Below are 17,029 nucleotides of genomic sequence, written 5' to 3' on the forward strand. Positions count from 1 at the left end.
AACTGGGCATGGTTAATATTTGGATGGGATGCCACCAAAGAGTATCAAAGTCCTCAAGTCAGGCTTATTAAAGAATCCTGCCTAAACCATGTATAGATGCTGCTAGTTAGAGTTGGCAAAATGGGCTGATGACCTGATTCTGTATAAGGCAGCTTCCTCAGTTCCAATGGCTTCCATATTTCCCTCCAACATAGGTTCACCTCTGTTTAATTGCAATGGCTGTAGTAAATTCTAATTCATTCCAGCTTTTCCTGTTTCATGCTGAGATCAGACTGTGGAATCCTGCAAAAATGTAAAAGACATACGCATAGCTGGTAAAAGAAGTCTGTTCTATTGTAGCACGTTTGAGACGGAGGAGATTATCACACTGGTATATTGGCTGGCCTGAGAATGGGCTGAGTGTAGGCTGAAATTTTTGAAAATTTGCTAACATCGGGTGTTATCGCACACCTCTGTGCTCAGATCGGAGCCATCACATCCCGATTTTAGCCATCCTGACACCAATCTGTCCTCCTCCCATCCTTGGCAATGAACAGTTAACTCCCGTTCTTTGGGAAGGATGGGAGTAGGATGGCTCAGGGTCAGGATGGGATTGGGATGCAATGGCTCTGATCCGAGCATGAAGGTGTGTGATAATACCCAATCTTTACATTTTTTCAAAAATTTTAGCCTGCGCTCTGCTCATTCTTTGGGCAGGCGATTTGCCATTGCTATTCTACCCATGGAATAAAGAGACCAGACACAAATGTATGGGTTAAACAGGGCCATTTATTGACCTATTTAATGATTTCTTAATGGAACTGCCACTAATATCAAAACCAAACAGATGTGGGAGACAGGGAAAGCTGCATACTGGTGTCTTACCGCAGACTACTTTTGCAGCTTATTAAGGACGATAATACCTGGGCCCTCAACGACAGTCTATAAATTGGGTTGCCGTTGGACAGCCTGCATAAGGAAGCCCAGCAAGAAGTCCTCCTTCCCAATCTGCAAAGATTAAAGTTGGGGTATACCTTCAAGCCAGACCCAAGGTCCATTTCTTTCAGCCACCCCCAGGTCGCAAGGCCCGTAGGGATGTTTCAAGAAATTTTCCTAACACCCAGTAGGGTGTCCAAGGTGCTCACCGAGATCAAATTCAAAGAATTTATGCCAAATATTATTGATTGAATCCAATTAGAATTAAAATTATTTTAAGCCAGATTGACTATCATTAAGACTCCACCCAAGCCAATTTTCACATGCTGCTTGTAGCAGTATGGGGTAGGCAAAAAACCCACGGAAAAAGGAAAAAATTCCTACCCGGCCCCTAAGCGGCCAAGCAAACTTCATACTATCCCAGGGTGGGTGGGTGGTTCGCACAATTGCTCCAGAATGAAGGGGAATTGGGGGGCAATATGACCAAACAGCTTAGCCACGCCCCCAGAAACCCAGTTGCCATGGCAACAGTGCCATGGCAAATTAAGTCCTAGTCTCTGCCCATGGGAGGCCTAGCAAACAGCCAGTCCCAGCTCCACAACCTCCGGTGTGGGAGGGGGTGGGATTGCCAGTGTGGTAATCTCCTAACTGAAAGAAAGATGGTGGCAGCATGAGGTTTGGTAGACTTAAATCTACTTCCTTAGATGAATTTGGTCAGATGTATTTGCTAGATAAGTGGCTCAGACACAGAGTTTGTTATTAAGCTTAAGGGCTTGTATCTAATGACTGTATCACACTACAGTGTTATGGTGATATTTGTTGCTGTTGTTTGCCTACAAGTCATTTTTTAGTTATGGCGACCCTAAGGCAAACCTATGATAGGGTTTTCTTGGCAAGTTTCTTCAGAGGAGGTTTGCCATTGCCATCCTCTAAGGCTGAGAGTTACTTGTGCAAAGTCACCCAGTGGGTTGTACCGCTTGATCGGTGATTCAAACCCTGATGTCCAAAGTTATAGTCCAACACTCAAATCATTGCAGCACACTGGTTCTCATTATAGTGCTATGCACCACTTTAATTACCATGGAAACATTGTTCAAAATCCTGGGATTTGCAGTTGGGGGGGGGGCAGAGAACTCTTGGGCCTCACTAAACTACAAACCCCAGAATTCCATGCAATGCTGCCATGGCAGTTAAAGTGGAATATAGCTCTAGAACAGTACAGTATGATATGGACCTAATATATACTTTCCTTCAGTCTTAAAAATATTGTGAAGTCAGTCTTTAAGGGAATAAACTAGTTTACTACCTATTCCACTTTCACTGACATAAAGACCCTGTTACTATTACAATCTGTTTGTTAAAAGCTCTGTGTACAAGAGACTCACTTTTTGTTCTTAAAATCAATATGAAATTTAAAGGGAAGCTAGCACTGGGAGTTTAAATGGGAGAAAATCATCGAGAGTACTGTGTTCCTGTGAGTTGGAGAACTGCTGCTTTTTTAAATCAAATGAAGCACACAGTCCCTGTGCTGAGACAATACAAACTGACTGTAAAGTTAAAGAGTTAAGAGTGAAACATACGGATAGCCACAAAGGTGTCCTTTTTCTTAATTGGAAAGCAGCAGAAATCGTTGGATTCCAGTCAGATAGGTAATTTTGTGTGTTGCAAATGAGTAACAAGAAATATCTCAGCATTGCAGCCATAAGGTTTTAAAAGTTTGTTTGACTTTGAGAATATATAAAGATCCCAAAGGTATTTGGAAGTTTCAAACTTTCGCCAGTGAGCAAAAAAGGCTTGCTTTCTATTTCCTTATTCTTTTGCATTTTACAAACATATATAATAATCTGTGGCCCATTACAGACGGGCGTAAAATACATCCTGGGGATGTACTAGGGTTAGGGAAAGTGTGTGCCTTACAAACGCACCTAACCCTAATACGTCCCCAGGACGTACAAAATGGCAGCGCCTTATACATATAGAGGCTGCCATTACAACCTCACGAACGCGCCGTCTCCAAACGCATATAGCGCCCTTTCCGTGGCGCTAGAAGGAGCTCTGAAATGGAGCTCCTTCCGTGATTTGCATTGCTGCTGCAGCCTTTAGACAGCTGCGCCAGTGACGCAAGGGAGAAAGGGGCCGAGCGGCTCTAGAATCGCTTATGCACATGCTGGAAGAACAAAACAGAATACAAATGGCTAAACGGATTAGCCTTCCTCACCAGCTCCCCTAGCATGTTGAAAAAGTATAATATATACATTTTGCAAACAAAATGGAAATCATAAGAAAAGTGGGGTTGTTGAAAGAAAGAAGAAAATATTCCAGGATGTTTTGGAAAAAGCTTTCAAGTGGTCACTAGAAGATTCAAAATGTTTTGGTTTTCTTAATGCAAGGCTTACCCAACCTGCTTATTTAGGTTTGAATAATGTTAGGTTTGAATAAAGAGTTTGCCCAAATCATATTGAACTGCTTCTTTTTTGTGTGTGAAGTAGAAAACCATCCCTATTCTTTTCATGTTATTTCTCCTCCTGGTGCCAAAGATTCTGTTAAAGAAATAAAGTCCAGGAACACATCTGCTTCATTAATTTTACCTGTATAGGTAAAAGCAATACAGTGGTACCTCGGGATACGAAATACCCAGGTTACGAAATTTCCGGGATACGAAAAAATCCCATAGGAAATAATTGTTCCGGGTTACGAATGTTTTTCGGGTTACGAAAAAAAATTTGGTGCTTTTTTCGGCTTTTTCGCACGGAATCGCGGCTTTTCCCCATTAGCGCCTATGGCATTTCGGCTTACGAAGGCTTTTCGGGTTACGAAAGCGGCCGCGGAACGAATTAATTTCGTAACCCGAGGGAGCAGTGTAATTTGGCACATACAGTAATCCTTTGTCTCATTATAATAAAAATATTTCTATAACCGCACATCAACCCATTTTTAGTATGGGGTGCTGCATTCCTTTCTTGCCCCATCTCTCTCAATGTCTATGAGAAATTACAATGTTTAATCTGTTTAGTTTAGTAGGAATAAGAAGACACATACAATATTTAATCTCAGTTCTCTAAAGCAAGCAGAATTGGATTAAAATGTCAACACTGAAAGATTAATTGGGCACCTGGAGTTTTGAAACAGCTGCCTATAAATCTCCAGCTAGTTTCCTGGAGTTTCTGTTGCTTTCACCCATCTTATATACCCTTTAACATTTATGTTTTCTTTACCTTGGACTGACTATTATTTGATGAGTCTCTTTATTCTTTGCTGGCTTCATGTACTGGGACTACCGAATTGCTGTAATGACTTCTGGACATGCTTCTTTCATCATCTTGTTTGGATAACCAGTGACTGGTTTGTACTCAACTACCTGACAGCTCTTGTACAACAATCGTCTGCTTCATGAACCATTAGCTGACCTGAGCATAGGACTTAATATAAATAAGTAGTAACTGGCAGGTAGAAGTTGAGGGAACAGTGATACTGAGGACTACTAGGTGCCAATTTGATGAAAGGGACATCTCCAGTCTTGTTTCTGTGAGTAACAGAATCTAGGGAGTGGAAAAGGAGACTAGGGGGCTCAACAGACAGGCGGCTAAATGCTGCCCCTTTTAGTCCCAAATCATTGCTGCGGCAACCACATGCCGTGGCAATGATCCACTCCCTCTTGGGAGCAAAAAGAAGCTGCTGTAAGCAATTTCCTGGAAGGGGCACCACAGTGGCTGTCACGCACCATGCTGACACCCCTTCCGGCCAGCACTGTTTGGGCACTGTGCCAACCATGCATCATAATGGCATGTCCTGTGTGGATGGGTGCACAGCATAATGGCAAATGTGTGGCAGAACTAGGGCTTAGAATGCCAGTTTTTACTGCCTTTAAGTGGTTCTTCGCTTATGACAGGGTTGGGATGGGACTCCCCTGCCTCAATTGGAACCTACTTGAGGGTCCTCCCTCTGCTCATCATTAAATTTCAATGTGAAATATTGAAATAGTTAATGAAGTGGGTCTTTGCTCCCCACCTTTGGTCACATAATTTTCTAGTTGATGAGCAACAATTCTCTATTCATTACTCCTCCCACCACCCAACACATTTTTCTTGATGCAACTCCCTAAATATAGCCATTTCCTGGCCAATGGAGAAAGAGAACAGGCAGTTCCAGTAGTTGAATACACAGCACTGACATCATCTTCAGGGACCTTAGGAGACCCGCCCTCCCCACAAGTTCTGAACGATGCCTGTCACTGAAGCAGAGAAAAGGTGGGGTAGAGTGGGAGGATATTGGTCATTGCATGGTTAGAACAGAACTCTAACTTCCACCATGCCCAAAACAGGGAGCTATGATGGCATAAGATGGTTGTATGCCATTGTAACTAATTAAGAGGTTGCCAGCCATTACCATTACATATGCTAGCTACTAATTGGCTCTGAATTTAGTTTTATCTTTATAGAATCAGGAGTTTCTGATTGCCGTTTAGGACTTTCTGGAAACAGATCAATAAGGTTATTATGTTGTTTCATGACTGATGTATCCTCTGAGCATTCCATGAAATATAGCTCATCCTGTTAGACTTCCAGGATAGATAGCTGAATGGAATTTTAATCATTTCATTGATCACAGAAAATAATTTATATTTTACTTTCTGTACTTTTCAGTACTAATGATCTGAGCAAATACAGAGAGGTGATTAGCATCCTGATCCACAGATATATTTCAGTTAAAGACACTGACCCAAATCCAGGCTATTTGTCACATTTTCCACATGGAGGCTGCTATGCTCCCCCTGCTAGTAATTTTCTTCTTTACTATAACATCCAGGGGCATCCACTTCATGGACTTGATACTTTCTATAAGTTTCTCCATCTCCAGAAACTGGAAGCCAGTAACATGAAATCAGAGCAGACTGACTCACAATACGATAGTCATAGCAACAAGAATGGGATGATATAACATATGGAGACCATTTGCAATGTGCTCTACCTGGCTTCTAATAGTATTGGAACCACAATTTTACTGTCTGAGAATATGATCCCATTAGACACCATTCCAATAATATCCAATAGTATTTTGAGCTATACTCATGAATAGGGATGGGAATGATATAGTTATGCTCATGTCTAGGAATGAAATTTATATGCTCAGTTTACACAAGGATTTCAGAGTCCTTATGCTATACCCAGGTGTGCCAAGGCAAATATTTAGCTTCATTATCAAACCATATGTGCACTGGCACTAAGCTACCAAAATGAAATGGATGCTCTTTCAAGTTAAACAATTCAGATTCTGACCTCAAAAAAAAATTCACTGGTTAAGATTTTTAAATGCTACTTAAACCTGATGTAAGTTCTAGTGATCTAGAGTGTGACTGATGATCTAGGCTGCATCTCTTGTAGTCAGGGAGTATCACAAGCAGGCAATTTTGAAAGGGCAAGCCCTTGTGGTTCACCTTTTCCCAATTTAACAAATTCATTTTCAGTGTAGTCTGGCTTTTCACTACCCATCCAGGCATTTTAATTCATTTATTTTACACTTCATTTACATAGACATGATGTAACTGCATACAATGGTTTCCTAGCAATTTGATCACGGCTGAGACTGAGAGTTTATTCGGACAACTAGAAATGACATTTTCATCACTATTTTGGCAACTGTTTCACTAGCAAGTGAAAAATGTGCAGCTCTTGTAGAAGTACAGAATAAAATTATATCATGCAAAAGATAACTCAGGGTGGGGAGGGTAAACTGAGCAGTCCTGACCTTAAAAATGTCATAGCAGAGTTGCTGATCCATGCCCTATTAGATGGGTGAAGACTAAACTGCCTATAACAGCTTCTGGAAGAGGCAAATTCCAGATCCAGTCCCCCCAAATTGATAGCACTGATGCCCATTCTTTCAGCAGTGGCATGTTATGCAGGATATGCAGGATTTTGGCACTATCTATAGATATCTTTAGAAAGTTGTTACAAGGTAATATAGTGATGGAGCCAGCAATAAGGAAGTCACTGATTCAAATCTTACTTTTGCTTTGTTGGCCTTTGGCAAGCTACTTTCTCTCAAAGCCTCACTCACTGCATAGATTAATTGGGATAATGCATACTTTCTTTATAGGGTCATAACAGTAAATTGCATATGAAACACATTGAACCTCACTGAGCACAATAGATGCCAAGATATCTATCTCTGTTTTTTGGTATGAATGGGATAGCAATAGCTTATTTACTCATTTTACAAATGACATGAGGTAGGGGAGAGAAATGGCTGTGATAAATGTGTGTGATAAAGCTAAGCTTGGGATTCATATCATTGTCAGACATTGTCTGAGACACATATTTGCTCTCTTTGCCTATATGAGAAATTGATGTCTTCTAAATATTGACCACTCACATGAAGCTGTGTTCACAGCTGATCCAGCCCTACTCTTGACTGGCAATAGATCTTAGGGGCTTTGAAAGGGCTAGAGAAAGTTTCCTAGTAGCCTGATAGTAGTGAATATTTCTAATGCATTTCTGGCCTGCACTGTGACAAATTGCAATGAACTTATGTGTACAAGGATTTCTGGAGACCTTTCAGCAGCCACCATCATACTGGGCACCATAGTTGTTTACACCACAGTTCAATGTTGGAGCAAAACTGTTTTTCACCAATATCCTGTGTATAATGTCCCAAATCATTATTCATAGTTAGCTTATTTCTGACTGAAATTAAGAGTCTTCATTTCATTTGCCTTACAATAAAACACATATGTTAATGTCAAGAGAGGGATAAAAACAGATGGCATATGTATAAACATATCTCAGTTTCTTGAAAAAGAAATGATCTGTGTAATTCTGCCAACAAGGAACAAAGATTTACCAGCTATTCTAGGCTTGTTGTTGTCGTTGTTGTTGGATTTCATAGACCATATTAGGGAGAGCGAACACATTCAGCAACAAGAAGAATGTTAATTTACATGTTGTCTTGATGCTAATCTAATTAGCAGCTTTTGCTGGTGAAGTGGAGTAGGATTTAGTTCCCGCTCATCGCCACTTTGGAATTCAAACATTGAATTTTTGCTTGAAAAACACACCAGTAAGCATTTAGTTTTAATTGATTTACACACTTCTATAGACATGCCATAGAACTAAATACAATTTGTACATTTTGAGTTTGCACTGTATTCTATAAAAACATTTATTTTGTAGTATGTACACATATGTACACATTTGAAAAATGTGCAGTAACCATTATGTGTGTTTCTAAAAAGTGTGCTAATACACTTTATTCAGTGGGAGTGTGCAGGAATTTGCATGTCCACTCATGAAAAAAAACTGCTTAAGAATACATATAAATGTTTATTTTTTTAAGAGACAGAGAGAGAGATCATGGAAGAGAATGTGTCAACCTAGAGTTTGAATGTTGGATTAGCACTCTAGCACACCAGGATTCAAATCCCTATTCAGTCATGGAAACACACTAGGTGGTCCTGAAGATAACTGTAATGGCAAATCTCTTCTGAATAAATGTTTCTGGGAAAACCATAAGATTGGCTTGCCATAAATTGGGCTCAAAGGTACATAACATCAACAACGAGCAAAAATAATTTGGAAATGGCATAGTCTGTTGTTTTTAGCCTGCTGTTTTTCAGGACACAAAAACAAAGATCCAGCACATGCAAATGAAAACCACCAAGGTGAGGGGGATTTCCCAGCAGACAATGGATCATTAATTAAATAGATAGCCTGAGGCCTTACCATTCAACAACAGAACAATACACAGTTTAACATGTAAATCACTCCCTCTCAACCAAGAGTATATATATCCCACTCTCTTCCATTCCAGCATTCTCTGAAGATGCAAGCCACAGCTGCTGGCAAAACATGAGGAATAAACACTTCTAGAACATGGCCTCATAACCTGAAAACAGCAACAACAACAACAACAACAACAAACAATTTCCTTTTCACTGCAAAATCAGCTTGTCTTCAACCTGATTTCTTCCCTTTTACCTCATTCTCCCTTGGATTCATTCTATTTCATTGTCCATTTTTAAAACCTTCAAGTCCTGCAGAGAGTTAGTCTCTGGAAGTTATTCCCCCCCCCCCCACAAACCAGTAAATCCAGTGCACTGCTCTTAACAGGAATGCCAATAGCACAGCTAGTGTCACAGCTAGTATCACAGGACATTTGGTCTTCAATGTGTGAGGAATTTCAACTCCAGTCCCAGAAGTCCCAGAAAGTACAACCAATGGTAAGGGAATGAGAACAGTCTCCTCAAAAACGTGGAGGGCCAAGAGCATCCCCACTCTTCATCTACAAAATTTAAGTCCTCCTGAAACTATGTTGGACTTAGCATGCGGCAGAGTTAAACACATCTTGGATTCAATGAGATACAGTGGGATTTGGTGCTGGTGCCTTTCTAACTCGCTTCCTTAATGGGGAAAAGGAAAAAGGAAAGTTGTTGAGGAGTCCTGGAGTTTTATTGAAAACCTGGCCATGCAATTATCACTTCCTTTGCAAAGGACTGTTCTCCAATTAATATAAATGTGAGAAGCAAGGTAGGCTTTAATCAGTCAAAGAGATTTAATACTGGGTGACAGAACTTTCAGTTAGGTTTAATTTTATGCTGGATGCTGGAAATTGTTTTTGCCAGGAGTGGATCATTCAAATCCCTTAAGAAGCATAATATTAATCACACCTCTTCCTTTCTACTTCTCTTTACAAAATAATAAAATAAAATAAAAGTGACTTGCAAGTAATACTGGCAGCTGGGCTGCATATTTCATTAAGGCTAGAAATTAAACTCTGTCCCTGTTTTCCCTTTCCAAATCACCAACGTTACCAGAAGACACGATTATATCTGCTGTGTCTCCCAGTGTTATCTGCTGTACTTAGTTAAAGCAAAGCCTTTATCACCAAGGTGCAGCATTAAGAAATCTAAAAAGAACCCAAACCACCCTGAACAACATCACAGAACCATGCAAGGCACACAGTGTGAGAAACCCAAAGGTATCTGACAGGGAACGGCTGGACAAGATTATACAGAATGTCTGCAGCGACCAATAATAACAAAGCAAAATTAAAGCAAATACAAAGTGACATTCCATAGTAGTTCTAGATAAAATCATATGGATTAAAAGCTTAGACAGCATGATATAGACTGATCTCTCTCTCTCTCTCTCTCTCTCTCTCTCTCTCTCTCACACACACACACACACACACACAATTTTACTGCACCTACTGTAGACATACTAAAACAAAGATTTAAGATGTAATATTTTTAAGGCTCATTTCTTGTACAGTATTCTAGTGACAAGTTATAATAGCCAATAACATGGAGTTTCTGGGAGAATAAGAATATGTAGAAAATACAGGAAGCACCCTATTCACTTTAATATAGACAATAAAAGACATCCAGTGTAGTGTAGTGATTTGAGCATTGGGCTAGAGCCCTGAGAGCAGGGTTTCAGTCTACACTCAGACATGGAAATTGCTGGATGACCTGGGGTGAGCCATATACTTTTATCTGTATTAGATGTACCGGTACCTCAGGGTCAACATAAGTTGGAAAAGACTTGGAGGCACACATGAATAAGGCAATAAAAATGCTAAATAACCAAAACTTACCAGGATTTCTCCCACCCCACTTTGACACCAGATCAATGTAACTTGCAAATCAAATGCAGATTAAAGCTTGGTCTCACTGAGAAGAGGCATCAACATCTGAGAGAGAGTCACTAGAAAAAAATGAATAGAAAAGTGCAACACATTTCTTTAACTGCTAATTAGCAGAAACAAAACAAAACAAAAACACTTTAGCTTGATTACATTGATTTTGAAAGAGAAACATTTATAGCACTTATGTTAAATTTAAATTGACATTGGAATTTACGTTACTCTACTGTATTAAAGTATTTAAGAAGAAAATAAGTCCATATTTTGTACAAGAATAAAGAATGCTATAATTTATTTATTTTGTGCAAACACACATATTTCTTCTCAGGAAAGCCATGTGTAGTTTTCTTGCTAAGAAAATAAGACTTTTTGAAGCCAAATTGCACAGAAATAAATAGATAAATGTTTTTTCTCCACAAAGCTTGTGGTCGTGGCATTTAGACACGCTAGGCCTGAGTTGCCCAAAAACTGTGCTGACAATTACATGCTGGTTGGTGACTGGGGGACATGGTGTTTAGATGCCCCTTGCCCTGAAGCCAGTAAAAAGTCAGCTCTAGAAACAAAGTTGGGTGTTTCCACCCCAAATAGGAGGGGATTTCCCCCCCACTTTGGGGTGGAAGCTGAATGGATTAGGGCTGCACGTCTGTTTGCCACAGCTCCGATTCAGCCTAAATGGTACGGCTCCAAGCCACCCTGATTGGGGCCATCTATTTTCTGTGCAAAAAGCAATATATTTGAACAGACAAAAGACAAAATTAGTCACAAAATACACTTGTTACTAATAAAAAATATTACCTTTGCTTTAGAAAGCAAGTCTTCTGCTGTAAACCACAGAAAAAGGACTATGTGTGTTTTTGTGCAAGATTTTTTATTAGTGACACTTTTTTCCACTGAGGTTGTGAATATTTATAAGTCTTCTTCACATCCCTACGCACATACACATATGATTTTATAAGTGGAAATATAGCACGACAGTGAAATAATATTTAAGTATATATATGTTTCTCCACCATGACATAATGCATCAGCAGGCTTCCTCTTCCTGCTCCTCCTTCCTGTAGTCCTGCTCTTGCTGCTATCATTCATTGCTAAAATCAACTGCAATCAAATGCAAAACTCTGGGAAGGACAGCAGGGGAGAAAGTAAAAAAGAGAAGAAAAATATTTAAATGAAAACGTTATTCCCATTATCCCTCCCAGAAAAATGTAATACAGTCAGCCCTCCTTATCCACATATTCTATATACATAGATAAAAGCATCCACAGCTTAAAAATATTCAAAAATATATAACTTCTAAAAGGCAAACCTTGTTTTGGCCATTTTATATAAGGGGCACCAATTTATTTTCCATTGTGTTTAATGGGACTTGAGCATCCATGGATTTTGGTATCTATAGAGGGTCCTTGAAGCAAGCCCCAGCAGATACCAAGGGCCCACTGTAGAAATTACATGAGGTGATGTCCAAAGAAAAGGTACATTATATGTTTAGGCCAGAATTTAACCTAAAGTGCTACTAGAACATAATGCTTTGCTACCATAAACACCTAGGTCTGCAAAAGCCTAGATATGCAGGCAAAGTATTAGTGGCGGCAGCTGGGCTGTACCAAAGCATTTGCTGGAAAGAGCACCAGCTATTGCACCACTACAGAACTATTTATTTATAGAATGGCTAGATACCTTCATACAACTGTAGAAAAGTACATCTACTTGAATAATTGGGAGTTGTATCAGTGTAGCATCTTAAGAGAATTCTCCCTTCAAATTTTGTACCTCCTAACATAAATAAAATCAGTGCATTCATTCCAAGTTGTGAATCAAACTACATATTAGGAGGGACTGTAGGGGCAGAATTCTGAATAGTACTACTTCATACCTTGTGTGTTATATTTCTAATGCTTTTTCATGTAGGGATGGACAAATCTATAAAATATGCATTTGTCTGTCTGTCTATCATTTATCTGTCTGTCTGTCTGTCTGTCTATCTATCTACTCATCTTGCCTTTCTAATTTTTATGCCTACTTCCCCTTCCAGTTCTGGCATGCTTCGAAGGTATGTTTAAATAGGATGAGATCTGTTTTTTTCTTTGCTTATTTTTTTCCATAGGTTTGTTGTAATACCTAAAGGGAGCTGACACTGTCTCTGTAGAGTTCTGTGTATGATGCTCCCTTCAAATGTCCAATGAACGTACAAAGAGGAGAAGAGCTTTCTGCCATTACATCCTATTCACATCATAGGGATACATCAAAAGGATTTTTGAGTATTGTCCATCAGTACATAGATGTGCTGAATTACTGTGACTTGGGGTGCATCTACACTGCAGAAATAATGCAGCATGGCACCACTGTAACTGCCATGGTTCCATCCTACAGAAGCCTGGGATGTATAGTTTTGTAATGCACCAGTACTCTTTGATTGAAATGGCTAAAGAACTTGCAAAACTACACCTCCCATTATTCAATAGGATGGAGCTACAGCACTTAAAATGGTGTCAAACAGCATTGTTTCTACAGAATAGATGCACTCTTCCTATGAAAATGCATTTATCAATGTGTGACTGCCATTTATTCTACCTTTACTATTTATCCTTTCACTGGTATGTTTTTTTGCAAAATGCACTGGGAAAATGATTGACATCCAGTACAAAATGTGTGTGATAGAGAAACAAAGATTTAGCTTGTTCTTTGCTTTTCCTTGTTTCTTTTTTATTATTATTTTCTGCTTGAATTTTGCCTAAACACCCTATCTCTGATGATAAATGTCACTCATGCTAAATAAAATACTTCCAGGCTTTTCTTGCCATGCTACTTGTTACCCATTTGACAGTTTCTCCTGGAATTAGTTTTCATACCTTCCCAGAGATGTGTTGTAAATAATTATAGTTGACAATTTAACCCAGGAAAGCTCAAAGCGGATAGGCATGCAATTGTACAAGCAAAAGGTACCGGATGATTGCACATGTGTGTAGGCAGGAGTGAAGAGGCATGGGCAAACACAAATAGAGGTAGCAATTTCCTCACCACCCCCCACCCGCATCCCTTCCACTCACTTTGATTCCCACTACACTGTGCCGCTTTTCATGTTGATATGCGGCAGCACATCTCTCGACTGGTACGTTCCATTTATTGGAATGTTATTTGAGAACAACTTTATTAAAGATGCACTGTATCAATACAATACAATGTGGCACAGAGTGGTTTGTATCCCAGAAAGCATTACAGAATTAAATAACAGGAGACAGCAGGCAGAGGACGGTATGAATTACAGAGAGAATGAGGCAAAGGTACTTGGTGGAGAATAAATTAAAGCATTCAGTCATGTAGCTGGAAATACTGGGAGAAACTCTGAAGGCAGAGAGTGGTATGTGTGTGAGGAGAGGGAAGGTCAGAGAAAAATAGAAAAAGTGGTAGAAATGGCCATCCTGGCAGGAACTGCTTCTGCATGGTATTGCGTGCAGCTATATACAGGGAGGGATGTGAGGAACAAAAAAACCCATGATTATCTTATTTACATGGTATCACCCATGTACACAATGCTTTATACTAGGGAAACTGAAGCATGATAAAAAGGGAGGTCCTTAATTTGAAAAGCACACTAGTAACTAAGATGAAAGGTTATAAAACATATCCACTTTTTTCTTATTCTTATTTTCATCATGAAGACATATTGCCTGGGGAAGACATATTTTGCCATGTTATGTCACATCAAAATGTTGTTCATCTGTGCAAGATTTTTTATTATTATTCCTCCATGAGATGGTAGATAGCAACACTTTTTGATTGGCATTAATAACAGTAAAGAGCCATCATGCTCTATGGTTTGAGCAGTGGACTGTGACTCTGGAGATCAGGATTCAAATCCCAGCTGGGCCATGTAAACCCATTGGGTGACCCTGGGCAAGTCACACTCTCAGCCTCGGAGGATGACAATGGCAAACCCTCTCTGAAGAAACTTGCCAAGAAAACCTTATGATAGATTTGCCTTAGGGTTGGCATAAGTCAGAAATGACCTGAAGGTTCACAAAAATAAGAACAACAGTAAAATCAAATTGTCTTTTTAAAAAAAAATGTAAACGTATTGTGTGAAAAATGTACTTTGCAGAAAAACTAAATTTTTGAACAAAGGACTTTGCTAATTTCTTGCCAAACTATCTCCCCAGTTAAAAAGAAAATGAACAAAAACTAATATACAATGGGCCCTCCTTATCCACAGACTTGCCATCCATAGATTTGAGTATCTGTGGATGGAAAGTGCCACCATTGGGGACAAAAGTCCCTCATCCCCTCCTTCCATACCTTCTTCCTTTTTGCCCCAGCTTGTCTTTGTGGGCATAGTCTGCTGCCCAGTCAGCTGGGGCCGGGGCTTGAATTTTGGAGCCCTGTCCCCAGGATTAGCACCTGAGATGGACCCTCTGGGGTCCAAAACTCAAGCCCCAACCCTGGCGCTGGCTCCTTCTAGCCCCAGAGAACCAAGCCCCAGAGCCCCATGGCTGGAGGGAGCCAGGGCCAGGGCCAAGGCTTCAGTACTGGAGCCCAGAGGCTCCATCCCAGGTGCTAGGCCTGGGGCTCCAAAACTCCTTCTGGCCAATAGGGCTCTGGGGTTTGATTTTCTGGGGATAGAGGGAGGCAGAGTCAGGGCCAGGGTTGGGGCTTGAATTTTGAAGCCCAAAGGCTCCATCCTAGGTGTTAGGCCTGGGATGGAGCTCCAAAATTCACACTCCAGCTGATTGGGCAGCAGATTGTACCCCCAAAGTCAAGCTGGTGCAAAAAGGAAGAAGACAAGGAAGAAGGGAGGGGGTAAAGGAAGGAGGGTGGAGGGAAAGAAAAGGGAAGAGACGGGAAGGGAGAGAGGAGGGAGGGAGAGAGAGAAGCAGTGGGACACGGCAGATTTGTCCCACTGTCCTGAACGGTGGTGCAGATGCATGGCTGCTTCACCATTAAGAACAATGGGACTTGAGCATTTCCAATTTTTGGTATCTGCGGGGGGGGGGGAGGGGGGGAAGGTCCAGAACGGATCACCTTAGATACCAAGGGTCTACTGTAATTTCACCATAAGTGTGAAAGCTGTCAAAATGTTTCATCCTTGTATGTGAAAGTGAAATAATTAAAATTTACATCCCTTCTAAGAGAAGACAGATAAGAAAGAGATCCGCAGTCACTCCCTTCTTGTGGAAGGCAATGGTTTGTGGATCACTTGGCATGCTCTATGCCCCCTGAAATAGCTTGCTGATGCCAGGTGCTATGCATAAAGTGAGCACATTACCAATACCAATCTAAGGCCGGTTACAGACCGGCGTTTTAGTGCGTGACGAGCACGCACTAGGGTTACAAAAGGGCGGTGCTTCCGCACCGCCCTAACCCTAGTGCGTGCTCGTCACGCACGAAACGGTGGCGGCCCTTCCATATGGCCGCCGCCGTGAGGACGTCACGGCCGCGCCGCCTCTAGACGGGGCGGCGCAGACGTGACGTCCTCAATCCGCAGCAGGGTGCTTAGGTCACCCTTTCCGCAGACCAGGAAGGAGCTCCGTTTCAGAGCTCCTTCCTGGTCCGCGGCGCCGCTTTGCTTCGCTGGGCGCAACCTTCAGATGGTTGCGCCCAGCGAAGCAAGGGAGAAAGGGGCCAAGCAGCCCCTTTCTCCCCCTCTCCGCCGCCACGGGGTGTCCTTGGGGCTTGAAGCCCCAGGGACACCCCTTTTCAGGCTGCAGGGAAACGGTGTTTTGCTGCTTCCCCGCAGCCTGAAAAGCGGCGGATCGGGGCCTCAGCGGCTGCCGGTGTAGCCACTGAAGCCCCGATAATCCGGGGAAAGGGGTGGGTCCAGACCGCCCCAAATGGGCGGTCTATAACCCACCCCCGAAAGATGCAATCTTGACTTTTTTCAGGCAGAAAATTTTTAGGGCCAACTCTAAGATATGAGGGAAGGGATGGATCTATTAACTTCACAGAAAAGGTGATTTGGAAGAAGATTTTGAAAAGAGAAGACTCCTGGCACTATACATGTGTTCTGGTGAAGAATTCCAATCATTGGAGGCAGGCTTTTAAACTGAAAATACTGTGTTTTATAACGGAGGGGTTACTTCCTCCTACAAGATGTGATGAAAGAATAAATAGATGAAAAATCTGTGGGTCATTTTACAGCAATACACTTGAAAACAAAGCATACACTTTGACAAACAGTACACTTGGAAAACAAATGTTTTGAAAACATTCCTCTCTGGAAATTTTATACTGTATTTCCAAATACTTGTCCTTGACATTCTTTAGTTTTAGCAGATGTAACTGAATAGTAGATATAACTGAGGGGGGATTGACACAGATATAACTGTACAGCAGATTTAACTGAAGGAGTCTCAACTAATCAGACTAATCACCCATGAGCCTTGTTTAGTTGTCTACTATGCACATGAATTCTTGAACTATCACAGGTGTACTTAGCTCCAGGCCTGAATAGCACATGCCATCTTCATGGCTCTGTATATAA

The 17,029-nt window shown here is 41.0% G+C and overlaps 1 long non-coding RNA gene across 1 annotated transcript in view; it reads right to left on the bottom strand.

Annotated features, from left to right (window-relative positions):
* The window catches only part of LOC121926662, a 43,198-nt gene continuing 26,169 nt past the window's right edge, over positions 1–17,029 (bottom strand). Inside the window, exons 2-3 of the long non-coding RNA XR_006103055.1 lie at positions 10,507–10,616; positions 1–282 (exon numbers count right to left, since the gene is read on the bottom strand). This is a non-coding gene — a long non-coding RNA (uncharacterized LOC121926662). The remainder of the gene's footprint in view (positions 283–10,506; positions 10,617–17,029) is intronic.

This window comes from Sceloporus undulatus, chromosome 3, assembly GCF_019175285.1.
Source record: "Sceloporus undulatus isolate JIND9_A2432 ecotype Alabama chromosome 3, SceUnd_v1.1, whole genome shotgun sequence".
In the NCBI taxonomy this organism is placed as follows: domain Eukaryota; kingdom Metazoa; phylum Chordata; class Lepidosauria; order Squamata; family Phrynosomatidae; genus Sceloporus; species Sceloporus undulatus.